Source organism: Crocodylus porosus, unplaced genomic scaffold (genome assembly GCF_001723895.1).
Source record: "Crocodylus porosus isolate Cpor-Errol unplaced genomic scaffold, CroPor_comp1, whole genome shotgun sequence".
NCBI classification, from domain to species: Eukaryota; Metazoa; Chordata; order Crocodylia; family Crocodylidae; genus Crocodylus; species Crocodylus porosus.
Genome location: NW_017728886.1, coordinates 251,752,491 through 251,775,985, shown reverse-complemented (window position 1 = coordinate 251,775,985; position 23,495 = coordinate 251,752,491). Strand labels below are relative to the sequence as shown.

General features: G+C 46.2%; 1 protein-coding gene across 1 annotated transcript in view; it reads right to left on the bottom strand.

The window, feature by feature from the left end:
- Positions 1-19,570: 19,570 nt before the first annotated feature.
- The window catches only part of ZHX2 (zinc fingers and homeoboxes 2), a 65,912-nt gene continuing 61,987 nt past the window's right edge, over positions 19,571-23,495 (bottom strand). Inside the window, exon 3 of the mRNA XM_019552394.1 lies at positions 19,571-20,776. The gene's annotated coding sequence lies outside the window, so the exon portion shown is untranslated. The remainder of the gene's footprint in view (positions 20,777-23,495) is intronic.

The window sequence follows — 23,495 nt, the reverse complement described above, 5'->3', positions numbered from 1 at the left end:
AGAAATGCCTATGTCTTTCTGTTCAGAAATAGCCAAGGCTTCCATTCTCTTTCCCCTCCCCAAAGGAGGGTAGACATCACACAGCATCTTTTTGTACTTCGTAATGGACTTGGACAACAGGCACCACCCCCACCCCAAATCTAGGACTGAGTTGTGACTGTGCCACTATGTTCTGTGCTATTCCAAGCAGGGATTTGATTTACCTGAGTATGGTCTACACTTACTGTTAGCTGTTGTGAAAAGAAAATGAAGGCTGCATTGTTGCTGCATTGGCTTCCTCATCCATGATCTCATATTGAAGCTGGCTCATTCAGAACAAGGCATTATCTAGATGACTGCTGATGGAAACTTCTCTATATGCAGACTAAGGGCAGGGCTACAGTGCAGTGGCAGGCTGCTGTGTGGTGTTGTGGAGGAACCAAGGCACGTGCACCTCTCCTTGCTCCTCCCCATTTATGTCAACCTCAGAAATGAGGTGTGAGGATGCTTGGGGGAGCCCAAAGCTGCTGCTCTGGAGCATGCAAGAAACCCAGGTCTTGAGTGTGGTGCCAGGGTGCCCTCACTGCCTGGGACTGACATATCCAGAGTCGGGGGCAGTGGGTGGTCTTACATGTTTGGCAGTATGACTGGGCTCTCTGCTACTGCCATGTAGACATGCGTTTAAGGCTAGTTGGCATGTCTTAGTTATGCAAATAGTCAGGAAGTTGCAGGGGCTCCCCCCCACCTTCAAGCTGCAATGTGAGAATATTTTGTTGTTAAAATTTTCCCTTTCTGGGTAAGAAAAAAAATGTCTAAGTCAAGGATCCTCCTCCAATATTCAGGAGCCAGCATCTCCCTAGGGCAAAATGCTGCCCGCAGGCCAGCTGCGGCCTGCCAGGCCATTCTATCTGCCCCACAGGGCTCCTAAAAAATTTAGAAAATCAATATTTATCTGCCCTTGGCTGCCTGTCATGCAGCCCTTGATGGCTTGCCAAAACTCAGTAAACGGCCCTCCATCTGAAATAATTCCCCACCCCTGCCCTAGAGCCTTGAGTGACTATTGGTATACCGGTTCCTTCGACCCCTGTTGTGCTACCGCTAGAAACAGAGGTTTAGGAGGGAATGAAAGCGGGAGCAGATGTTCTCGTGATGCACTTCCACAAGATGGCAGGGATTGTGCCAGACCTAGTCCCTTGCAGTGTTTCTGCTGAAATCTGGTGTGAACAACTAGTGACTGCGTAGCACAGTGAAACCAAAGCTGTCTTTACCTTGGAGCTCTGTCCTAGCTAAATTCAAATCTAAACGCTGCCTGTGTCTCTTTCAAAGGGCAGATTTGCTCCCGTGGTTGTACTAGCTTCACATTTTGCTGGAGTTCACCATGGTGTTTTTAGCAGATAGCCATGAATGCCTTGTGCTTCCTGAGGCTGGGGGGGGGCACGGTGGCAGTGAGTGGGGCCTGCCCGCAGGCAGCAGTGGTGGCGGCAGCAGGGCATGGTGGTGGTGAGTGGGGACCGCAGTGGTGTAGGCGGTGGGGATGGCAAGCACCGACTGCCTGCTGACAGCACTGGCAGCGTCGGCCAATGTCAGGGGCTGCACATGCACCCGTGTGCACCCCTATGCGTCGCCAGTGCAGGTAGTAGTTTCCCCTGGAGGAAATGGCAGCTCGCGAGAGGCTGGTACCTCAAAGAAGTCAGAGCGGGCAAAGGTAAAGGTGAAGTTACACCAATGGAGATGCACTGATTCAGCAAATCAACCCGTTAGCCTTTCCCTGTGGGAGTCCTAGGAAGCTCGTCCTGAAGCCCTTGCTGCCCTTCCGTATTCCTGGAGGTGCTGGAGAGTACAATTTGCTTTTCTCTGTGTCTGTGGGGGTAAAGATGGCCCACAATATGCAAAGAAGAAACAAAGCTTCTTCTCAGTTCCATGTGCTGGATGTTTCTGGGTAAATAGTAGGCTTATTGAAGTAGCAAGAATCGGCAAAGTGAGAAGGTTCTTGACATGATTTGATGTGGATGAGCGACTCTCAGTCTGCTGTGACACTGAAACTGTGTTTGTCAGTCACAGTAAGGAGTCTGTCACAGCTAGCTTGTACTATAGAGTGGCTTTAAGGAAGCTGGTGGCATCTGCGAGGGAGAGCACTGTTTTGCTGGTCTCTGCTCTTGCTGTTTTATGTCCCTTTGATGGGGCCAATGTTCTGCTGAAATCCCAGTGCAATAGTATGCTGTGACTGGTACAAAGGTAATGCTCAAGGCGCAGTTTCCTTCCTGCATGACCACTGTCTGAAAAAGTGATGTTTTGCATTGCTGGCTGAGCAAAAGAAACATCGCTGCTTCCAAATAGGATGCGCACATTCGTTATGGTCGACTTGCATGAGTTTTTCCCCCAGCTACCACAAAACATTTCCTTTCAAGGTGTCTGAATCCCTCTCAACTCTTTTAAAATAAAATTGGGCATATTCCAAAATTAAACCATTTGGAAATGAAAACGTTGAAATGTTGCATGTCAACGTTTGCCACACAAAACATTCTGGCATTTCCAAATCTTCGTTCCCCCAGCTCTGACTGAATTCAACCTGGATTTACAAATAGTTTCCATTTCCCTGCAACCACATTTTTCAACAAATAAATTAGTTGACCAAATATTTTTGCTGGTCCTGCCTAGCAAAGGTATGGCTATGAATCATGGTGCCCTCGGCAGAAATGCTGAGAACGTGTGGGCGCTGGTGCTGAGCTCTGGAGAGCAGGGAGGGGGGTTGGAAATGGAAGGAGGGAGCATGCTGAATGCAGGAAAGGATGAAGGCAATCAGGACTTTTATTAGACCAACAAGATTTTTGCAAAAAAAAAATCTTTTAATTGCAAGCTTTCAGGCACAAACACCCTTCATCAGGTATTGGAGAAAAGATTGTAAACATTCTCCTGGGTAGAAATGAAAGGTTCATATTTCATAGGATTTCACAGAGGAGTCAATAGATGGAAAACTCCTCTGGGCAATCAGCTCATCGCTGGTATGGAGCCTCTCACCTCCTGTGAGGAGCTGTGATGATGCAAATTACCTTGAAACAAAGGCAGGAGCAGGATTTCGGGTTTCAGGTGGTTACAGTTGCTTCCTGCTTGGGAAAATATGAAGATTTCATTACAAAAATCAGCTAAAATTTGATATCTTCCACGTGTCGGGTATCCAGGTTGTAGCCATATTGGTCTAGAGGAAACGGCAATCAGGACTCATAGTAGAGATTATGTCTTTTATTAGACCAAGAAGATTTTTGCAAAAATATTTCTTTAATTGCAAGCTTTCGGGCACAAATGCACAAAAAGCAGAAAAAGGATGAAAGCGCACGAGGTGCTGAATGCAGGCTGCTGCGGCTGTGGTGTGAGCTGTATAGGGGGACACAATTCTGGTCCTTCCTCTCAATTGGTACGTGGGGCTGGTCCCCTGTTCATCCACCTCTCGTTATATGGTTACTACTTAGGACAAGGGTGGATCCAGAATGGGCGCAGTGGTGCAGTTGTACCCCCCATTTGGATTGAATCACACCATGGGAGTCTCAAGGGACTTTTTAAAGTCCCTAAAGCAGGTGAAAATCCTCTCCCCCTTCCTCTTCCTGCTCAAAGGCATGGCCCCTCCCCACGTGCCTCTCTCTGCTGAGCCAGGGGCAGGGGAGCAGGAGAGCCTTTCTTGCCTACTTCATCCCTCTGCTGGGGATGGGGACAATGGCAACAAGGGTGCTCTGAGCAGCGTGGGGGAACTACTCTCCCATCATTGCTCTGCTGCTGTCCCCTCCCTTGCTGAGTTCAGCCCCCTACTCCACCAGGCTGACTCTGGAGCCTCCTCTCCCTGAGCAGTGGAAAAAGCAGAAGGAATGGGGGATGGGGAGGTGTCTCTGAGCAGGAAGGGGAAGAGAGGGGGATTTTCACCTGCTTTAGGGACTTAAAGTTTGCCCACACTGGGGGGGGAGGGGGGGCAGGAGGTGTAACCAGTGCTGCATTGTGGGTTGCTGGAAATCCTGGATCTGCCACTAACTCAGGACAATAGGTGGTTAGCACACAGTCCTAAGGTTGCTCTTCCACCCGAATCTCTGAGCAAACCTTACGCTGATGTTGACTTCATCTCTCTCCCATTCAGAACAAGAGCCTTGTGAGTGCATCTCCCCAGTTGCTGCTTTTCAGCCTTTCTCTCTCCATTCTCACATTGCCACGTCTTTCGCTCAACTACCGTTTATTATCTGTATTGCTCGAAGACCCTAGCCAAGAGCAGTGCCGCATCATAGCAGGCGCTATGCAGCAACATAGAAAGAGCTCTTCACCTTTTCCACATACCACTTGAGCTCCCTGGACTGTGCAGCACAAGTTCAGGCAGTTCTAATCCTGCCTTTGTTTTTCTTAAGGAAGATGATTGTAATGAACTTAGAATTTCACCCCACAATGTCACCTCCGACCTGGGACCAAACTTGGAAAATTTCAGCCTAAATGGAATGTATTTTGCTGCTTCAGTTAGTGTATAAGGTGCATTTCTAGAGTAACCCAGTTAACTACCCCTCTCTCCTGTATTGTTCAGGTATAAGTGGAAGAAGCCCAAGGGTAGACTGTAATAGGAGTTTAACCTCAGCTCTAGCGTATAATACCCATGCGTGGCGTTCTGTATGGCTGCTGCTGCGGCTTGATGGATTGGGACATGCAGAAGGAGAGGACAGACTGTGTACTACCGATGCATCTCCCATGAAAGCAGTCACGGGGATCACAGCCATCTGATTTCTATTCAGAACCCTGAAGTTTGAACGAAATACCCCAGGGACTGCTTATCCATTGCCTAGGAGGGCGGCTGCTCTCCATAGAGAGACTGTGCCTGCCTAGTGGAGTCTTTCTGTATACAGCAACTATCTTCTTGGGTAATGGACAACAAAAGCAGCTGTTTAGCCACCCCTGGTTAGAATCGGGCCATGTCCCCTGTAAAGAAGACTGAGGGACAAACTCCGCACTTTCTTTCCCCAACTCTCTGCCTCTCCCACACCCCTGGTTCTAATGGATATGCTGCATCCAAGAGGGAAACATCAAGAGAAATTTGAATGTCTAAAATCAGAGCCTTGAAAATGCTGTTGTTTTGACCTTCCTGGGCAAGACGAGCATGGCACAGAGAGGAAAAAAAAAAGTTCTGTATCAGTAGCATGTATGGTATGGTGATACAGCTTTTGAAGGTCTAGTAAACCTCTAAGAAATGTATCGTGGTCTAATCTCCTGAAACCAGGCAGATAACAATAGACGCCACTGTTTTATTTTTTGCTCGAGTAACTAAATGGCTAGGGAGTGTTCTAGCTGGCTGAAAACCCTATAATGCAAAGTCTTAAAGACAGCTCTATAAGTGCCATTAGATCGCAGCTCACCAGGGCTGAGTAATTACCAGATAATTTAATGCCAATGCAAACAAAATAAGCTCATGCATTTCCTCCCCTATAGAAATGCTGTGACCTTCAGGTCCTACTCTACTAGGTCCTCAAAGTCATTGCATAGCTTCTTTTGTCCCCTGGTGAATCTTAAATGAGATCAATAGCTTTCTTGGAGAGCCATAACAAAAGCCACTTGCTCCACAGAGCTGCCTTCTGAAGCTGCAAGCAATACTGAGTAAATGCTGCTGAGAAGGAGGATTTTCACTGTTGCCTCATCTAGTCACAATAAGCCCAGCTAATAAAGATAAGGCCCTCAATAAGTAGCAGAAGACAATGAGCAGGGAGATGCGTTAAGGAAAACAGCAGTTATTAGGGATGATCAACAGCCTCTTTGTTAAAGGGAGACTGGGTTGCCTTGTGTGAGAGCGCTGTTTTCAAGAGCTGCTGGACTCACAACCAAAGGGATCTGTGATTACTCTTTTGTGTGTGTGTGCGTGTGTGTGTATATAGCAAGGCTGCAGAAGAATAAGCAACCCCCTGCTGCCAAGCTGGGATGCTGTCAACCCTGAGACCCCCCGCACAAGGGAGCACTTTTAGGGGTGAAAATAAGTCCATCTCTGTGTAGTCCTAAAGTGTCACGGTTATCGACACTGTTGGAAGGAGCTGAATTCCAGTGTTGGAGCTTGTTGCCCATGGGGTTGTTCCTGATTATCGCTACCTGCGGATGCTCATGGAGTAAATTGGATCAGTTAATCAGGGATGTGTAGACAAATCCTTAGTGATGGTACATGGGACATCAAATCAGGAACACTTTCTACCCAGAGCAACATCCTCACTGATGTCCAGGACAGAGTTGCCCTCAGGGAAAACTGTTGCCCTCGTACCCCATAAAAATAAGAGGTTAAGGTACTTTGTGTTTAAAACTCTGCTCAGAGTGATTTCAAAGCAAGGAAGGATAATAATTAACTACTGTATTGGGACTTCTGTGCTTGTGGGCTCAATTCCTGAGTCTGCCCCAGATTTTCTGTCTGGATCTTAAACAGGTCACATAATTTCCCTGTGCCTCGATACTCCAACTGCATCACGGAGACAATGCTACTACTGCCTTTCCCACACCTGTTGTCCTGCTTATTTAAATGATAAGCTCTTCAGGGCTACCTCACTGTGCGATTGTGCAGTGCCTAATGCCCTGAGACCCTTCAGTTATGCCTCTGGGTACAAATGTAAAACAAGTGATTATTAATAACAACAGCAACGGTTCAAATTCTGTGCCTAATTACATTCCTGACTGCTCTGAGACTGCACGGAGTCTCAAGCTTCAAATTCTCTCTCTCAGCAACTTATGCTCGGCTGCTATTGACTTTGGTGAGAGCTGTACGTACACACCGGTGGGGGGAACTTGACCTCTCTGTAAACCATCAGAGGATTCGGGTCAAAGACCAAAGTGATGAACAACGCCAATGTGGGGAACGTTATGGGTTGCTTAGGGAAACCTGGAGGAGCATTAAAGATGAGATTCTGGTGGGGCGTATTCAGTAAACCTGAACTAGGTTGAAAGCCTGGCTACAATTAGCAGACAACAGGGAAGGAGATCTTCAGAAAGAGGCTTAACATTCAGACAATAAGACATGACTTTGCTGTTTAATGTGTGTCCTGGGAGCATACTGAGGCATGAAGCAAAGCTGAGTATTTCCAGTTCATTGAAGAACTGCATAATCATTAATCAGTACGAGCTGACTGCACCATAGGCTAAACTAGAGCGTTGTGCTGAGATTAGTGGACAGGTTCTTGAAGGAAAAGGAGCATGTCATATCTGAATATTTAAATATACATATATATTAAATGTCTGCACATGATATGTTCCCTTTGATACTAGTGATATCTCAGGAGTAGCTCAGACAGGACCAGAAAAGATGAGCAGCTCTGTCTTACTTGAGCTGAGGAGACAATGATGCTCTTAATATTGAGAGGGATTGAATCACATATGCATACTAATGCATTATAAAACACCCAGTGGCAGCCTGCAAGTTCCAGTTTTAAAAGGGAAGCAATCCCCCTCAGCAGTGATAAAGGAACAGATGCATTATCAGCCAGAAACACCAGAGTGACTGAGTTTGGGGGCCAGATTCCCATAAGTGCTTAGCACCCAGCAGCAGCTCTAGATGGGCCCAAAATGCTCAGCCACTCATAGGCTGGAGACTGAAAGAAGGTTTTGCGGATGTTTAAAGGCATTCAACACTTTGGGGTTTGGAGGGAGATAGATCAGGCAGCAAATGTGAGACCTCCACCCAGAGACTTATGGCAGGGAGCAGGTGAGGCCTGGGTAGGAGACCAGGACATGCGTGTCTGAAATGCCAGCCAGGATTCTGCTCTGTCCTGCAAGCAGACAACTCCAAACACGGTCTTCTCTTATTTTTATCCCTCATGCTTTCACCTCTGAGTATTTCCTCCAGAGGTCTGAATGGCAAGTTTTGCACTGTGGGGTTGGTGCTGCACTCACCCACCCCTAGTGACACGGTTGGTTTCCTTTCCCTTTTAACCTGGTCTAAACTAGCCAGAAAAACAGACAGAGCAGCAAGAATACAGAATAATAATAATACGTAAATAAATAATACAGTAATAATGTAGAAGAAAGGTCTCTTAGGCAAGATTCAGAACAGGCAACTAACACCCATGTTCTGGCCCTGGCTCTAACACAGATGTACTGTGCAATCCTGTGAAAAAATTATGATTCTCTCTGCCTGTATTTTCCCACCAATAGTGATATTCATGTATCTATTTCATAGGAGTGAGCGTGGTAAGGAGTAAATCATGTTTTTGACATGGCAAGTTGCTGGATGCTAAATATTTAGATTACAAAATCTAACTAGGATTAGGATTATGCAGGGTTTAACATCTGGGGGACAGGGAAGATAAGGACTTTTCTATATACTGGGGAAATTTCCTAGACATCCCACTTATAGTCCCCAGACAATTTATTGGGCATGTGGGTTTTTAATAGTATGTCTAAACCAGTGATTCTCAAGCAGAGCTGGGATTTTCCAAGGGGTGCCTTGAGTCCATTAAGGGGTGCCTTGAGTTTCTAAGGGTTGAGAACCACCGGTCTAAATAATGAGAGCTGAAATAAAATACAAATGCCATTTAGGGCACGTTTACATGCCTATGGCGCTGTTGTTACTGTGACCTCATTTAGGGCGCAGTAACTACTTCCTTAGTACAGTATGGGCTGTAATTGCACCGTCATTTAGTACTTCCAAAAGGTACTAAACGACGGTGCAATGATGTCATTTAGTACTTCCGTAAGGAAGTACTAAATGACAGTGTAATTACAGCCCATACTGTGGCGTGCCAGCGGCACACGGTTATTTTTAGCGGCTACGTCACTATAGCAACATGCTATAACAAGAAAGCATGTTGCTATGGTGACATAGCTCCAACATCATGGGTTGTGCCCTCCGATGCTACATCGCCGTAGTGTGTTGGTAGAGTGCCAGGGTCACATGTCAAGTATTGGGCTAACTCCCTGCTGAAAATAGCAAACCAATGAAAAAACTGCTTTCTCCAGCTGCAAATAGCGTGTTTCTTCCATGACCAGAGCTTGTCATACATCAGTCATTCAACTGATACCTCCTTCCCCTCCAGTGCTTGTAATAATCCAGTTGAGATATGGTTCAACTGCCTAACACTTTGGAAACACTGCCTTATCTTTTGTGTTGCTTTTTCCTCCTCCTGGTTCATTTTTTTTCTCTTCTTATAAATTCTATTTCTCTGAATTCATTTGATTTTTCTGTTGTTGTCATGAAAGCATTTCAGCATTATGTTCCAGAACCATGAAATCCACCCATTATAACCAATCCCCAGAAGTGTGAAATTAACTATAGGATTCTATAGCCGCATCTTCCTGAATCTGTATTAGTGCTTTCTTTAGGATACACCATACAAATCAGACACCCACTCTGAAGAATTTGTCTTCAATGGAAAAAAGGAATGCTTTTAACTTGTGGTAAAGACCCACTGACTTGGATAAAAACTATAAATGGCTTTATCCTCCGTAGGATATTGTTTCCTGTTAATTACCAGGTGTTTGTTAATATGAGTTAAGAACACACCCTTTTAACTGGTGACAGCAGGGCCTAAAGAACACAAGAGATAAGAAGAGGGAACAGCACTTTCAGTGTTGTATATTAAGAGACTCTCAAAAATACAATTTATAAAAATAATTTGAACAACTGCTGTAAATTGCTATTTTATTTGTAGACATCCATATAGCTCAAGGCCAGAAAAGATTATTATGACCAATTACTCTCAACTCCTTCATAACAGGTATGTACAATATGGTGTGTACTGTTAGATACTGTGATGAGATAGGACATCTAAGAACCTGTGTAGACTATGGCCCCTGCCAGGCGCACAAATAAAGGTACGGTAGGATCTTAGTCGTGATCCATACAATCGCATTCCTGCCATGATATATGTACAAGGCAGAAAACATGATTGTGGGATCATAGAATCATAGCGACATAGAAAGTTAGGGCTGAAAGGGATCTCAGGAGGTCACGTGTAGTTCAAGCCCCTGCTCAATGCAGGACCATCCCCAACTAGATCATCCCAGTCAAGGCTTTGTCTAGCTGGGTCTTAAAAACCTCCAAGGATGGAGCTTCCACCACCTCTCTGGGTAACCTGTTCCAGTGGTTTACTACCTTCCTAGTGAGAAAGTTTTTCCTACTATCTAACTTAAACACCCCTTGCTGCAACTTGAGACCCTTGTATCTTGTTCTCTCAGCTGCCACCACTGAGAACAATCTCAGCGGTTCCCAATCTGTGGTATGCGTACCACCAGCAGTATGCAGACAACTTGTCAGTGGTACGTGTTAACAGTTTTATTATAATTACTTTATATGATAAAAATTTCTTGGTGGTACTTAAGGTTGAACTGAAAAATTTGCTGGTGGTACTTAAGGTTGTATTGCTTTAAATTGGTGATGCGCAGCCTGTCAGAGTTTGGGAACTGCTGGAACTCCATCCTCTTCATAATCACCCTTCAGGTAGTTGAAGGCTACTATTAAATCCCTTCTCAGTCTTCTTTTCTTCAGACTAAATAAGCCCATAAGTCATGTGCCCCAGTCCCTTAACTATTTTCATTGCCCTCTGTTGGACTCTCTCCAATTCGTCCACATCCTTTCTGTAGGAGGGGGCCCCAAACTGGACACAGTACTGCGGATGTGGCCTCACCAGTGCTAAATAGAGGGGAAGAATCACTTCCCTTGATCTGTTGGCAACATTCCTACTAATGCAACCAGTATGCTGTTACCCTTCTTTGCAACAATGGCACACTGTTTGCTCAGATTCAGCTTATTGGCCACTGTAAGCCCAGTCTTTTTCTGCAGAGCTGCTGCTTAGCTAGTTGGTCCCCCTCCTGCACCGGTGCATGGGATTGTTGTGTCCTAAGTACAGGCCTCTGCACTTCTCCTTATGGAACCTCATCAGTTTTCTTTTGGTCCAATCCTCCAATTTGTCATGGCCACTCTGAGTCCTAGCCCTACCCTCCATTGTATCTCCTTTTCCCCCCAGCTTGGGGGGAAACTCGCTGAGGGTGCACTCGATGCCACCTTCCAGGTCGTTGATGAAGATATTGAACAAAACTGGCTCCAGGATTGACTCCTGGGGCACTCCACTTAATAGCTGCCAACTAGACATCAAGACATTGATTACCCTTTGAGCACGACTGCCCAGCCAACTTTCTATCCACCTTACAGCCCATTCATCCAACCTATACTTCCTTAGCTTGTTTGTGAAAATGTCTGGGGAGATTATACCAAAAACCTTGTTAAAGTCGAGGTACATCATGTCCACTGCTCTTTTCATATCCACTAAGCCAGTCATCTCATCACAGAAACCAATCAGGTCGGTCAGGCATGATTTGCCCTTGGTGAATCCATACTGGCTATTCCTAATCACTTTCTCCTCCCATTACTTAGAAATAGATTTCTTGAGGACGTGCTTCAGGATCTTTTCAGGCATCACATCCGGCCCCGTGGCCTTGTATATATCCAGCTTTTCTAAACAGTCCCTAACTTGTTCTTTCACCAAAGCTGGCTGGTTACCTCCCCCCAAACTATACTGCCTGGTACAGTAGTCTGGGAATTCACTTTGCCTGTGAAAGACAGAGGTGGAAAAGGCATTGAATACCTCAGCCTTTTTTGCATCATCTCATTAGGTGGCCTCCCCTTTTCAGTAAGGGACCCACATTTTTCCTGATTTTCCTCCTGTTGCTGACATACCTGTAGAAACACTACTTGTTTCCCTTCATATCCTTTGCTAGCTGCAACTCTAATTGCACTTTGACCTTCCTGATTTCATCCCCGCATGCCTGAGTAATACGCTTATACTCCTCCCTAGTCATTTGTCCAAGTTTCCACTTCTTGTAAGCTTCCTTTTTGTGTTTCAGCTCACTGAAGAGTTCTCTGCTAAGCCAACCTGGTCTTTTGCCATACTTGCTAGTCTTCCTGGACATCAGGATGGTTGGGATCAAGCATCAGAACCTATTGTGTCTTAATGCTGGTGCAGGGGGAACCCAGGCCCCCCTACACCAGCAAGTAGCAAGCTTCTGCAGCTGGGAGCTCCCAGCTGAAGTGGCTCAAAGCCATGGGACTGCACTATGTGCTCCTGCAACTGGGAGTCCTGTCAGCTCTGGGATCCCAGCTGCAGGATCCCATTGTGAACCCCCATGGCTGGGAGCCCCAACAGCTGAGGGCTTCCAGCCTTGGGAGCACACCTGGCCACACATTCAATTAATGGTGTCACAGGGACCAGTCACAAAGTTATTGCACATTTTTTGTAGAATAAATTTGTGGCTTATTCCTTGTTTTATGATGCCATTAATTGCTTTAACATGTGGCCAGATTACAACTTAAATGTGATTAACTGGTTAATCACATCTTAAGTGTAAAGTGGCAGGGGCCTAATAATATGAAATACGTTCAGTGTTGCTGTTACTATAAAAAGAGTGTGATTTCCAGAGCAAATGAAAATCCGAAGTCCCAGCCCCAGGGAACTTGCCACATTACTCTAGATGTGATGTTTGGTATTTTCAGAATTTTAGAAGCATCAAGGTTTCGCAGAATTGCTGCTATAAGATCTTTCTGGCAATTGGTGCTGATGGGGTTTATAAAATTTCTTCCCGAATGCTTTTCATCATTGGTGAAAAATGTAATCACACTTCTTTAATTAAAGAGACAAAGAATTACGGCAGAGGAAAAGAAACAGGTTTTAGAATTAAGATATGGATACCTATGAAATAGTCACATATAGATAGTAGTTTCAAGCTTTGTATCTTCTGGAGGCTGCATTCCCTAGGGGGCAACATTATCATGCTTTAGAGAGAATAATAGAGATGATAACCTCTCTCCCATGTGTCCTCTGGAGAGCAACTTGAACATGTACTCATGCAGACATGGGTACATACATAAATGCATTTGCCTAAGCCGATGTAGCATATTGCAACCAACAGAGCGGTGCTAACTTTAAAATTGTGGCATTACAGGTAGTTGGATGTACCTGTACTTGGGAAATTCATTCAATTGGCAATAGTAGGTCTGGGGAAAAAATGACATTACTTACATTGTAGTTGCTGTAGGCAATCTTCACTGTAAGATGGAAGAAGAGAGGGCATCTGACCATATACATTTAAAGCAGGGATGTTCAGCTGGTGGCCCGTGGGCTGCATCCAGCCCCTGAGCAGTTAAATTGTAGACCTTGGGTTTCCAGTCCAGCTGCTGCCGCCGTCACCAGTGTCCATACTTTCTTTCCCTCCTCCGGCTTACATTTCCTGCCCCTGACCCGCATCACCAAGTGGCTTGGGGGAACCTGGGGACGCTGCACAGTGTAATGTGGCGGTGGGGGGAGGTGCCCATCACATTGTGTGGAGGAGCCCGCATGAAGCCCAGGGACTGTGTCATCAGAAGCTGGACAGCCCAGCTTTAAAGAATAATGTTTTTAAGTTCACAAGGATGTAGATGTTTCTCTTCCCTTGCACTCCAATATCTCCAGGATGAATGTGTCACCACTATGCCCCCGCTAGAGAAATTCCTCATATATGCTATACCCTGAAAGGATGTAGTGTAGCTGCCCAGTGGACACATTGCTAAGCATCGCAAGAGACTTTTTGGTGTTTAACCAGCAGTGCACTAAAGCTATTACGTTACATCTTTTTAGGGTGTAATGCATGGGGAGCAGACTGCCATACCTTACTGCTGTGCTCCCTAACATGCTTTCTTGACACTATAGATGTTATACATCAGCACTGCAGTCACTGCTGACCTGAGGTAGCTTTAAACAAGCTGGCTCAGGTCTTGGTAGCTATTTAGACATTGCAGAATGGAATACAGTGTAGGTGGCAAAACCTACCCAAGAAGCAGTGTAAACACTTGAGCAGTAGCTAGATGGCCACCAGTACCCCAGCTAGCTTCCTGAAAGTGGGCTTGGGCATGTCTCCACTAATACTACAATTACAGCAGTGTAAATATGTATATACACACATCTGACACTGCTGTTTTTGAGTGCTGGCAGACCACCATTTAACCACACCATTGAGAAGTGGCATTAGGAAGGGAATGAGAGCGTTAAAAGGAAATGGAGCAGCCAGTGTCTGCTTTGGAGGGGAAATACAAGAGCAGAGGAGGGCAATTATTTTGGGCGGAGGCCTGATGACCCAGTTTTGGCAAGTTGTTGAGGGCTGCGTGGGTAGCCCTGCCCCTTGACAGGTGCCTCATTCCCTGGTCACCATGTTGGGACCAATAGTCCAATATCTTGGGACCAATGTCCCAGGGCCAGCACCGGTAGAGCCCAGAGCGGGGCTGGCTGAGCAGGGATCTGTGGAGCTGGGCTGGGTTGCACCAGCAGGGAGAGGGGGGAGCCGGCCCGGCTCCATAGAGCCCCTGATGCCTGGGACCCTGTACCCCTGCTACCCTGCTCTGGGCCCCGCTGGCGCTGGCCCTGGGAGACACCAGTGAGGGCCCTGTGCTCCCACTGGCTCCTTGCCCGCTCACTCCCAGTGTCCCCCAGCCCCACGGTACAGGCGGGGGCCAGCGCATAGCCCCAACCCCCTGCTCACTGAAAAGGAAGGAGCTGGTGCAGAGCATGTGGAAAAGTGGCCCCTCGCCCACCCTGTGGCTGGCACTCCCTGCTGCAACCACTCGCAGCCCATGCGGGGTTGTCTTGAGCAGGTACAGGCAGCCCCAGGTGGGTTGCAAATGGCTGCAGTGCAGGGCGCCGGCCATAGGGCAGGCAAGGGGCCGCTTTCCTCCCCCCGCACTCAGCACCAGCTTTTCTGCTGCTGCCCGCCTGGAGCTTGTGCACTGGGCAGCCCAGAAGCAGGGGTGGCAAACTGCCGGGTGCGGCAAGCGGGGGAGGGGGGGGCAGCCGCAGCTGCTGGCACCACGGTGCAGCCCCAACAGGTGAGCTTGGAGCCAGTGTGGGGCCCGGGTTGGCTGGGTTACAAGCTGGTGCTGAGCACGGGAAAAGCAGCCCCTCACCCGCCCCATGGCTAGTGCCCCCTGCTGCAGCCACTTGCAGCCCACCTGGGGCTGCCTGTACCTCCTCAGGACAGCCCTGCACGGGCTGCAAGCGGCTGCAGCAGGGCATGCCAACCACTGGGTGGGTAAGGGGGCGCTTTTCCCCATGCTCAGCTTTTCACTGGGTTCCCTCCCTGCCTGGGGTCCTTCCCTGGCCTTCCCCCGACCCTTACCTAAGCTTCCTGCGCCTGGGCAGCCGCACAGTCCCAGGCGAGAAGCCCCTGCTGGGGCTTCTGACTGGGGAGGGGCAGGTCTGGCTGGGCCCTGGTGTTGCAGGAGCCCACCAGGGCTTCCCCTGGGTCCTGCTGCCCCTGGTTCCTGTCATTTTTGACAGGAACCAAGGGCAGATAAATATTTTCTGAATCTTTTAGGGCCCCGTGGGCTGGATAAAATGGCCTCGCCAGCCCTATTCAGCCTGTGGGCCATATTTGCCCACCCCTGTACAAGAGGATATCTATAACAGGGAACCCTAGCCCTGTCACCAGAAGACCGGTTGGCCCCTTTAAGGCCAGAACTTTCTGTGCACAGAGTGTTGGGGTAAGGCGGGGGTTAAAAACTGAGCCTGGCCAGCTAGTAAGTTGACTGGAAGGGGCAGGCCAGGACTATAAAAACCCAGGGCTGTGCAGCAGCAGCCAAAAGGGAAGGAGTGTGTCCCAGAGCTCCATGGAGAGGATTGGTGAGCAGTCCAAAGGCTGGAGGACGGGAACTACGGAGGACCCCAGAGAGACAGCAGCAACCCCAGAGGAAGGACTGTAGCTGACAGTGGGGAGCTGAAGCACGAACCCTGTGTAAATGTAAGCCAGCACGCTGCCTTCTTTAATCACATTTTTCTTGGTGGCGGTTATTGCCCGTGGACAGGACTGTTCCTATTTTTTTTGTTACTGAATAACATCAGTGGTTTGGGCAAGGATATTGGGGAAGGAGCTGGCTTCATTGGGACCCCACTATAGTGTGGGGACCAGCGCCAGTGTGGGTGCAGGATTTGGGGTACACTAACCCCGGTGCCAGAGAAGGTGCAGTATTCAGGGTATATAGGCTCCGGTGCCAATGTGGGCCTAGGATTTTAGGGTGTACAGACCCCAGCGCCAGAGGGCATGATCCTAAAAGGGCAGGGTGGTCTGGTGCACTTGAGGTGCAATTTTGTTTTGTTTGAACTGGGACAGCGAGTTCAAGGCCCACTCCCTGGCCTTGAACTTGCGACCCCCTGGCTATAAGGCCAGTGGCCAGGCTCCAGATTGGAGCAGAAAGTAGGGCCACGAGCCTCGAGACAAGGGAACATAGGCTAGTGCCTCAGAGTCAAACCCTGTTTGGTGGGTTTAGACAGGGAGGCCTAGCTAGAGAAAGACAGGGGTCAAGATCCGTGGAGGCAGAAGACCTCAACATACGAAATACAATAGGCAGTCTCCTGCTTACAAGAACATCAGTATAATAATTTCCATCAAGATGTGGCAGGCGAGTAGAGAATGGGACACAATAACCTTAAAGGGGACTTCAAGGGCACCCCGCATAAGGCACGGATAACAGGGAAGATGGTGCTAGGGAAGGGTGACCTGTTATAATATCCTTCGTAACAATGGTGTAAGAGGCAGCTCATATACTCCTTCCTCAGGTACTGCTGGGAAGATCCTTCCTACCACACTGCAGTTGCTGCCTTTCTCCTCTCCCAGTTGTGGCTCAGAAGCTCCTACTCTCTCCTGCATCTCTGGACCCTTTATCCTTTACCACAGGGGAGGAAAGGCTTCCAGCAGCCCTGGGCTGACCCTGGTTCCTTCTGGTGGAAACTCAACAGCTCCACATCACCCTTCTCTCTCCTCCACAGGAAATCTCTTCTCTCTGTCCTATGCACTCACTGATCCTTCAAGGGAGCTCAAACTGCCTTATTTAGCAGTAGAGGGGAGAAAAGGTATGTGGAAGAAGGCTGGAGCCTGTCCAAGAGCCAGGGTAGGAAAAAGAACTGGGAATGGCTAGGAAAGAAACCCAGGAGTGGGAAGAGAAGTCTAAGAACAGTTAGGTAAGGAGAATCGAACTGGGATGAGAAGCTGGCAAGGGTGGTGCAGATAGGTTTGAACTTGTGAACAGAAAGGAGAATTTCAGTATGCTAGAGCACGCTCCCTTCCAGGACCTCAATATGCAGGAGAGGATAGGAACAGAAGCTGCCTAGAATGAAGAACTGGATCAGTCTAGCTTCCTGCTGCCATAAGCAGGATCCTATATTCACTCTCATCAGCTTTATTTGCTACAGAAGGAAGTCATGTAGGTTTGTTGGTGTTCCTTATAAGAATAGGCCTAGGTCTGTCATGAATGAACACAGGATAGTAGGAAGAGAAACAAGGGGCTATGGTTCACACTTCTCTGAAGGATTGCATTGTATGCCCAATTTTACCAATGGTCCCTGTGGGATGCTAGTCAAGTGACTTAGAAGAGACTTCTGATAGGTAATCTCTCTAACTAGGTACCTGACTTGAAATCATGGAATATGCTATGCGTGATTAGCACTCATACCTGCAGCTGTAGTCACTGGTAGTTGTGCTTTGACAATAAAAGTTCAATATTCATCCATGAGCTTTGAATCAATTCGGACCTTTAAATTGGTCACCTGATTTGATTCGGATTCAGAGATTCGGCCGCCGAATCTCCTCCGAGTCAAATCACCACCCAAAGCTTCATGCAGTCCTACTAGGTTGCTGTTACACCAATTTTCACCACTGTAGAAAACAAATCAACATCCAGGGTATCATTAACAGTTATACTGCGATAAGCTGTTCCAATATAACTTACACCTGTCCACTCTTAGACTTGTCTAAATAGAAGCAAACTGCTGTAACTCGAAACCTGCTTTATACTTTAAGCAAATGACAGATTTTGACGGCAGCTGAGACTTTTCATTAGTCTGTGACAAGATGGTTCCAGCTGAACATCCCAAATGTGAATACTCTCAGGATGTCAGTACTAGGCAGAATGCTTGATGTTCCTATCAGCCCTTGGTACTTGCTGTCTCACAAAAAGGAATTTAGAGTTTCATTATCTACTGAAGAATTAAAGAAAAAGCCTGCATGAAATACTTCCTTGGTAAAATTGCTCCATTATCTATGAGGGAAATGAAGTACTTCCTGACCCGGAATATGCAAAAAATCTATTTCAAGTAAAAAAAGGAATCCAAAGCAGTTTTCCAAGTTTAAAAGTTTAAAGAGCTTGACAAGGGCACTTTAACCTGTCTGCACATTGAATATTTTGTATAGCTGACCTTTAAGATGCAACATATGACCAGTAACCCATTAGCAGTGACACAGCATGTGACGTTACCTCTCCCATTCTTAGTGTGTTGGAAGGCTTAACATTTGCCCTCTCATCTTTCTTTCTGACAAAAGCTTTTTATAAGCAGCTTTGTTTCAATATTGTGTCAATATTCTCCATGCTATTAAGAAAGCAAGACAAAGCCCTGAGATCCTTTCAAGGGTGCTGCAGGGTGTGTTAAAAGAATTCTGCCCTGTTGTGGTCTGACCTCTTTGCAACAGACAAAATGAGAATAGGGAGTCTGCATACTTTGCAGTGAGGCCCAGCCCCAGCTGTGGCAGAGCAGGGCTCAGCCTTCTCTCCTCAGGCTCCTGACAGCAGCTAGCAGGGTAGATGGGATCAACTGGCAGGCAGCTATGGCTTGCGGGGCCTATTTCACCCACCCCAGGCTTCACTCATCAGCTGGTTAAAAGGGTACTGCTGGAAGCATGTCAGCAGGGACCAGTTTCTGGTGCCACACTTCCCCTGGTATCTTTTGAACACCTGGATGAGCAGGAAGCCCAGCACTGGGGACTTGGTCCATGATGCTGGGCTCCCCATTCACCTGTCACATGATTGGGATCTGACAGATTTTATCCCAGACCCCCAAAATTGCTTCTCCTCCCATGCATGTGACAAGGCAGGACACACAATTTTGTAAGATCCTGATCATGCAGTTAAACTAATGCCTACCAAGGTCCTAAATGTGCAACATTTACCTTTATATTACTGAAGAATCAGATCTTTATGTGACATCTTCAATGCTAAAAGCCAGCTTGCAGTAAATGGTGGAATGTACCTGTATATAGACTCCAAAGGGGCTACAACAGTGACACATTAAAGAACATATCAACCTCTTTTCTGTGGAGTTGTAGTAACCATTTTTGTCCATAATCTCCATCTGCTTTCTTTATCTGAAAGGACCCAAGTATTGTAATTGGGGTCTTTTTCTGCACAGTTTACAACTATAAGAGATTTTAGCATTGAAAATGGTGTGGGGGGAGCATTTTGTTGTGTGTGTAGGCATGTTTCTAAGGCAGAGCTTTTCAACTTTTAGACTTGAGACACCCCTTGGAAAATGCTACTCTTAGTTTTCATTCCTTTTTTGACTAGAGAAAAATAATAGAGCAGTTTCTTTGCTGCAAAGAACTCAGAACGACCATGGCTGTGGATTTCTGTTTGAAATCTCCGAGTTCATCTTGTGAATCATGTTTACGCATGTGGCAGTGCTAATATTGTGTGACACCCTTGAAAGGATCTCAAGGCACCTCGCGGTGCCATGGCACCCTGGCTGAGAATCAATGAAGTAGGCACTTAGCTACCATGTGCAACATACATTAAAAAAAAAAAGAGAGAGAGAGAAGCGGAAAAGGTTACAAAACATGTTTAGCCTTTGTTTATTGAGTTACAACAAATGAGCAACAAGTTAGAAAAATGGGTTTTATTCAAACTCCCTAGCATTATATTTGTGCAGTGTACTGAAATATGGGAAAGTTTCCAAAACACAACTAATCAGATTGCAACATTTATACCTGATAGTTGTTCCTTGCTTGCTCGCTCTCCCTCTCATGTACACACACACACACACACACACGCACAGAGTTAGGGTTATTTGAAAAAAGTGCACTCAGGGACCTAAAACCAATATAAAATTTAGTGGTAAGAGTTAATCAGAAATGTATGTTGTGCGCTACAACAACCTAACATGAAGGGCGGACTAAAAAGTACGTAGCCCATCTTGGTACCGACCAAAGCAGTCCGAACATGTTCACTTATGAAGAATCTTAATTTTCCCATTGTTACCCCTTTGTAGGGTTATTACTGCTTGTAAGAAAAAGGTGCTCAAACAAGACAGAGACATATTCTCAAGGTCTGAGGCCTAAACATTGGTGTTGGTAGTTTGGCAAAAGTGAGAGATCCTGGAAAAGAGATTTGCCTCACTCTAGCACAGAAATGTGGAGATTTAAATAACTTAACTAACAGCAGACAGCTGGAAAAACAAAAACAACAAAATCCCACGCAAAAACCAAACAGGCAACATCAACAAAAACTCCCACGATTCACTGAGTGGGCTGAAATGTAAACCATCACTGGGGTGGAGATCTAGGATCAGGTGCTGATCACATTGAAAAGGTTCCAAAAGATTGTTGTTTAAAAATTGACACAGATACAGCGGTTACTAATTAAAAAAAAAAATCAAACCCCAAACTGTGATGGTACAACAAGCAAGATGATTTCCACCAATTAAAAAGGTAACAAACTTCCCACATTGTACAACCTGTTCCAGTTCGGGAGGGTGTCGGGTAGCTGAAGGGGGTGGGGACAGGAAGCAAAGGAGAAATTTATGTACAAAGACCCTTTTTTCTTTAATGCAGTAGTAGGACTTTGGCACTATAAACAATTCCATAATGACGCTCCATGAGACTATTTCTCCCTGTGCCTCTGCAAGCACGGCTCTACCTGGAGTCACAACTTGTTGGCTATCTTGTCCCACGGAGGAAAATAGAGATTTATTCCATGTTCAGATGGATTTTTCCCCCTTAGTTATCAGGAGAACATGGTTGATTGGTATCCCTACAAAAATAAGAGAGATGTATTCTCTGTTATTAAAATGATCAGCATAGTCGCCTTAAACAGCATTCAATTTACTACTTCACATTTATAGTGCTATTATATGAACTGTACCTTGAAGCCTTCCTATTCCCATAGAAATCTTTTTTGGTCTTGGTGCAGCATGCCAGATTTTTTTATTTTTCAATTTACCTAACGCTCAATGATACCTCCTCCAGATTCCTCAGTCACTGGACTTGATTCTTCCCTGAATCTACATGGCATGGTGAAGCTTGATTCATGGCTGCCCAGCACCTTGTGCAGATGCCAAGATTTGATCAAAATAGGTGTTTTAGACACGACTCTTCGGCATAGGTACAACTGGTTGTGCAAAAGCGCAAGGTCCGGTTTTACCTGGATCATTTGTATTTGGGGGAAGGGGGACTCACAACTTAGTTTGCACAAGGCTGCCAAATGAAGGATGAACTGCTTAGTTGACTGCCGTGACTTTTACTTCGAAGGATACTGCTTCTCCACTCAGCTAGAGCACACCAGTAGTTTTGTGCAACTGTTTGCTATATATACTCCTAGAAACTTCACAAGCCCTCATCTTTGCAGTGGGGTTAAGCACTTCTATGTTGCATAGATTCAGGACTAGCTACTCCTGCCATCTTTCTTTCCTGTGTTTTACTACCCACAGTAAGTGCCCAGTAAGTAGACACAATACCCCACAACAGAAATTTAACAAGCCTACCAAGGCCCCTCCCTCCGTCCAGTTCCCCCAGACAATCAAAGGCACTGCACAGGATCAAGTTATAGTGAAGTTTTCAGAATGGTGATTTTTTTTTTCATGTGAAAATCCAAAAAGTGTTCAGACTGGGTGAAAGTGCAAACATCTGTTTACTCTGAAGCATTGCCTAACTGCATCAGATCCCCTACAGTCTTCAAAACCTATTTTGATAAAACCTAGCACTAGTTAATCATTTTCAATTGCTGGGTTGTAAAAAAGATCTCTCAGCAATCCTGATTCAAATCTTTCAGGATGCTGGTCTGTGACTGTGACAGGGCTTGCATGCATACACGCATAAAAATAGGTCCTGTAATCGTTACTTAATCAAAATTCCCACTTAAATTAATACACATTTCCAACTGTTGCATTAGGCTTATCTGCCCTTTTTGCCCTCATTTAATGACTGACGATTATTCCCCAGAAGCACTTTTCACCAAAACCTAGGCTGAGTTACGTGGGAACTGCAAGAAACAGGTGCACCACCACTTTAAAACAGTACAACCTTAAGTAACACCAGCAAATTTTTCAGTTTGTTAACGTGTACCACTGACAGGTTGTCTGCATACCACTGGTGGTACTCGTACCACAGATTGGGAACCGCTGTCCTAGGCCATTCTAGTAGTTTTGGTTGATTCAGCTCCTGTTGGGGGTCAATGGTAGAAAACGTTTTGATTTCAGCAGAAAGGAGAGAGTCCTTGGGGCCTAGTTATGTCAATGGCAATACAGATGCCTTTTAGGGTACATCCCAGAATCATTAGAAAAATGAGAAGATGAATGAAAAGGGAGGGAAACCCTGATACTGCATCCATGCTTTTACTGAATTGACAAGCATGGGATCTGGCGAGATGCTGAGACCTTGTTTTTTCACTGAGGTCAACAGGAACTGAGGCACGCTGCAGGACTATGTGCTTGATACATAACGATGTGTACACTAGGAAAACAGTGAGCTGGAAATCTCTGTGCATGGGATTCCCATGGTGCTTCTGGCATATCTATGTAAGGATCAACGGGCTCTCACTGTCACTCCAATGCTGCTAAGGAAGAGGTAGAGAAGCGAAGTGCCCTGAACAGGAAGGGCACATGGAAAAATGTCATCAGTTGAAGAATAAACTCTTTTTTAGGGTGGGGGGAAGGATTATAGGAACAACACTAGAATAAGAAGGTTATGCCAACATTAGAGGAAAATCCTGCACGTTTGGCCTAATGGATTTTGTAAATAAAAATTCCTGCTCTGAAGTAACATTGCAGAGATCATCACAAGGGGAAAAGGTGCTATGGAGATAACCAGCAGCACCTGCCAACCTCTCTGGCACTGGCTGCACACTGGGCATGTCTACACAAGACACTGACTGCACAGTAGCCTGATAGAGTACCATTAGGCTACTGTGCAATAGCATTGCTTAAAAAGGTGGTTGCCAGGACTAATGAACAATAATTCTAGTTACTATGCATCTATTTAGTACTTGCTTATACGTGTACTAAATAAATGTGCAGTAACCACTGCGCAGTAGCATCTTGTGTAGATGTACCCACTGTGTTGTATTTAAGTAAAGAGCAAATTCTGTTCCTTTTGCACACACATGGTGTCAACAGGCCTGATCCTGGCCTCATACATTTGTATAAGAAGGTATACATTCAAAGTAACTTGACTGAAAACCTTCACGGGGATGGGTCTTGCAGTCCTATGGTCTATGAATCTGACCCTGAACCATGACCACAGTTGGGAGTTGGCCAAAGACCTTAATAATGGATCTTCTTCTATTCCATGGCTGGAGTTTTTGCAGCATCAACTGAACTCCTTGCTTTCCTCCTTCGGACTCCACCTCAGACAACATACGGATCTGTGAAACTTGTAACAAGCTGTGTCACTCCTGAATTGGGTTTGTCAGCCACAAAAAGATTCAGGAGGGATCCGAATAGACTTTTTACATGTACCCCATAATCCAGAGGATC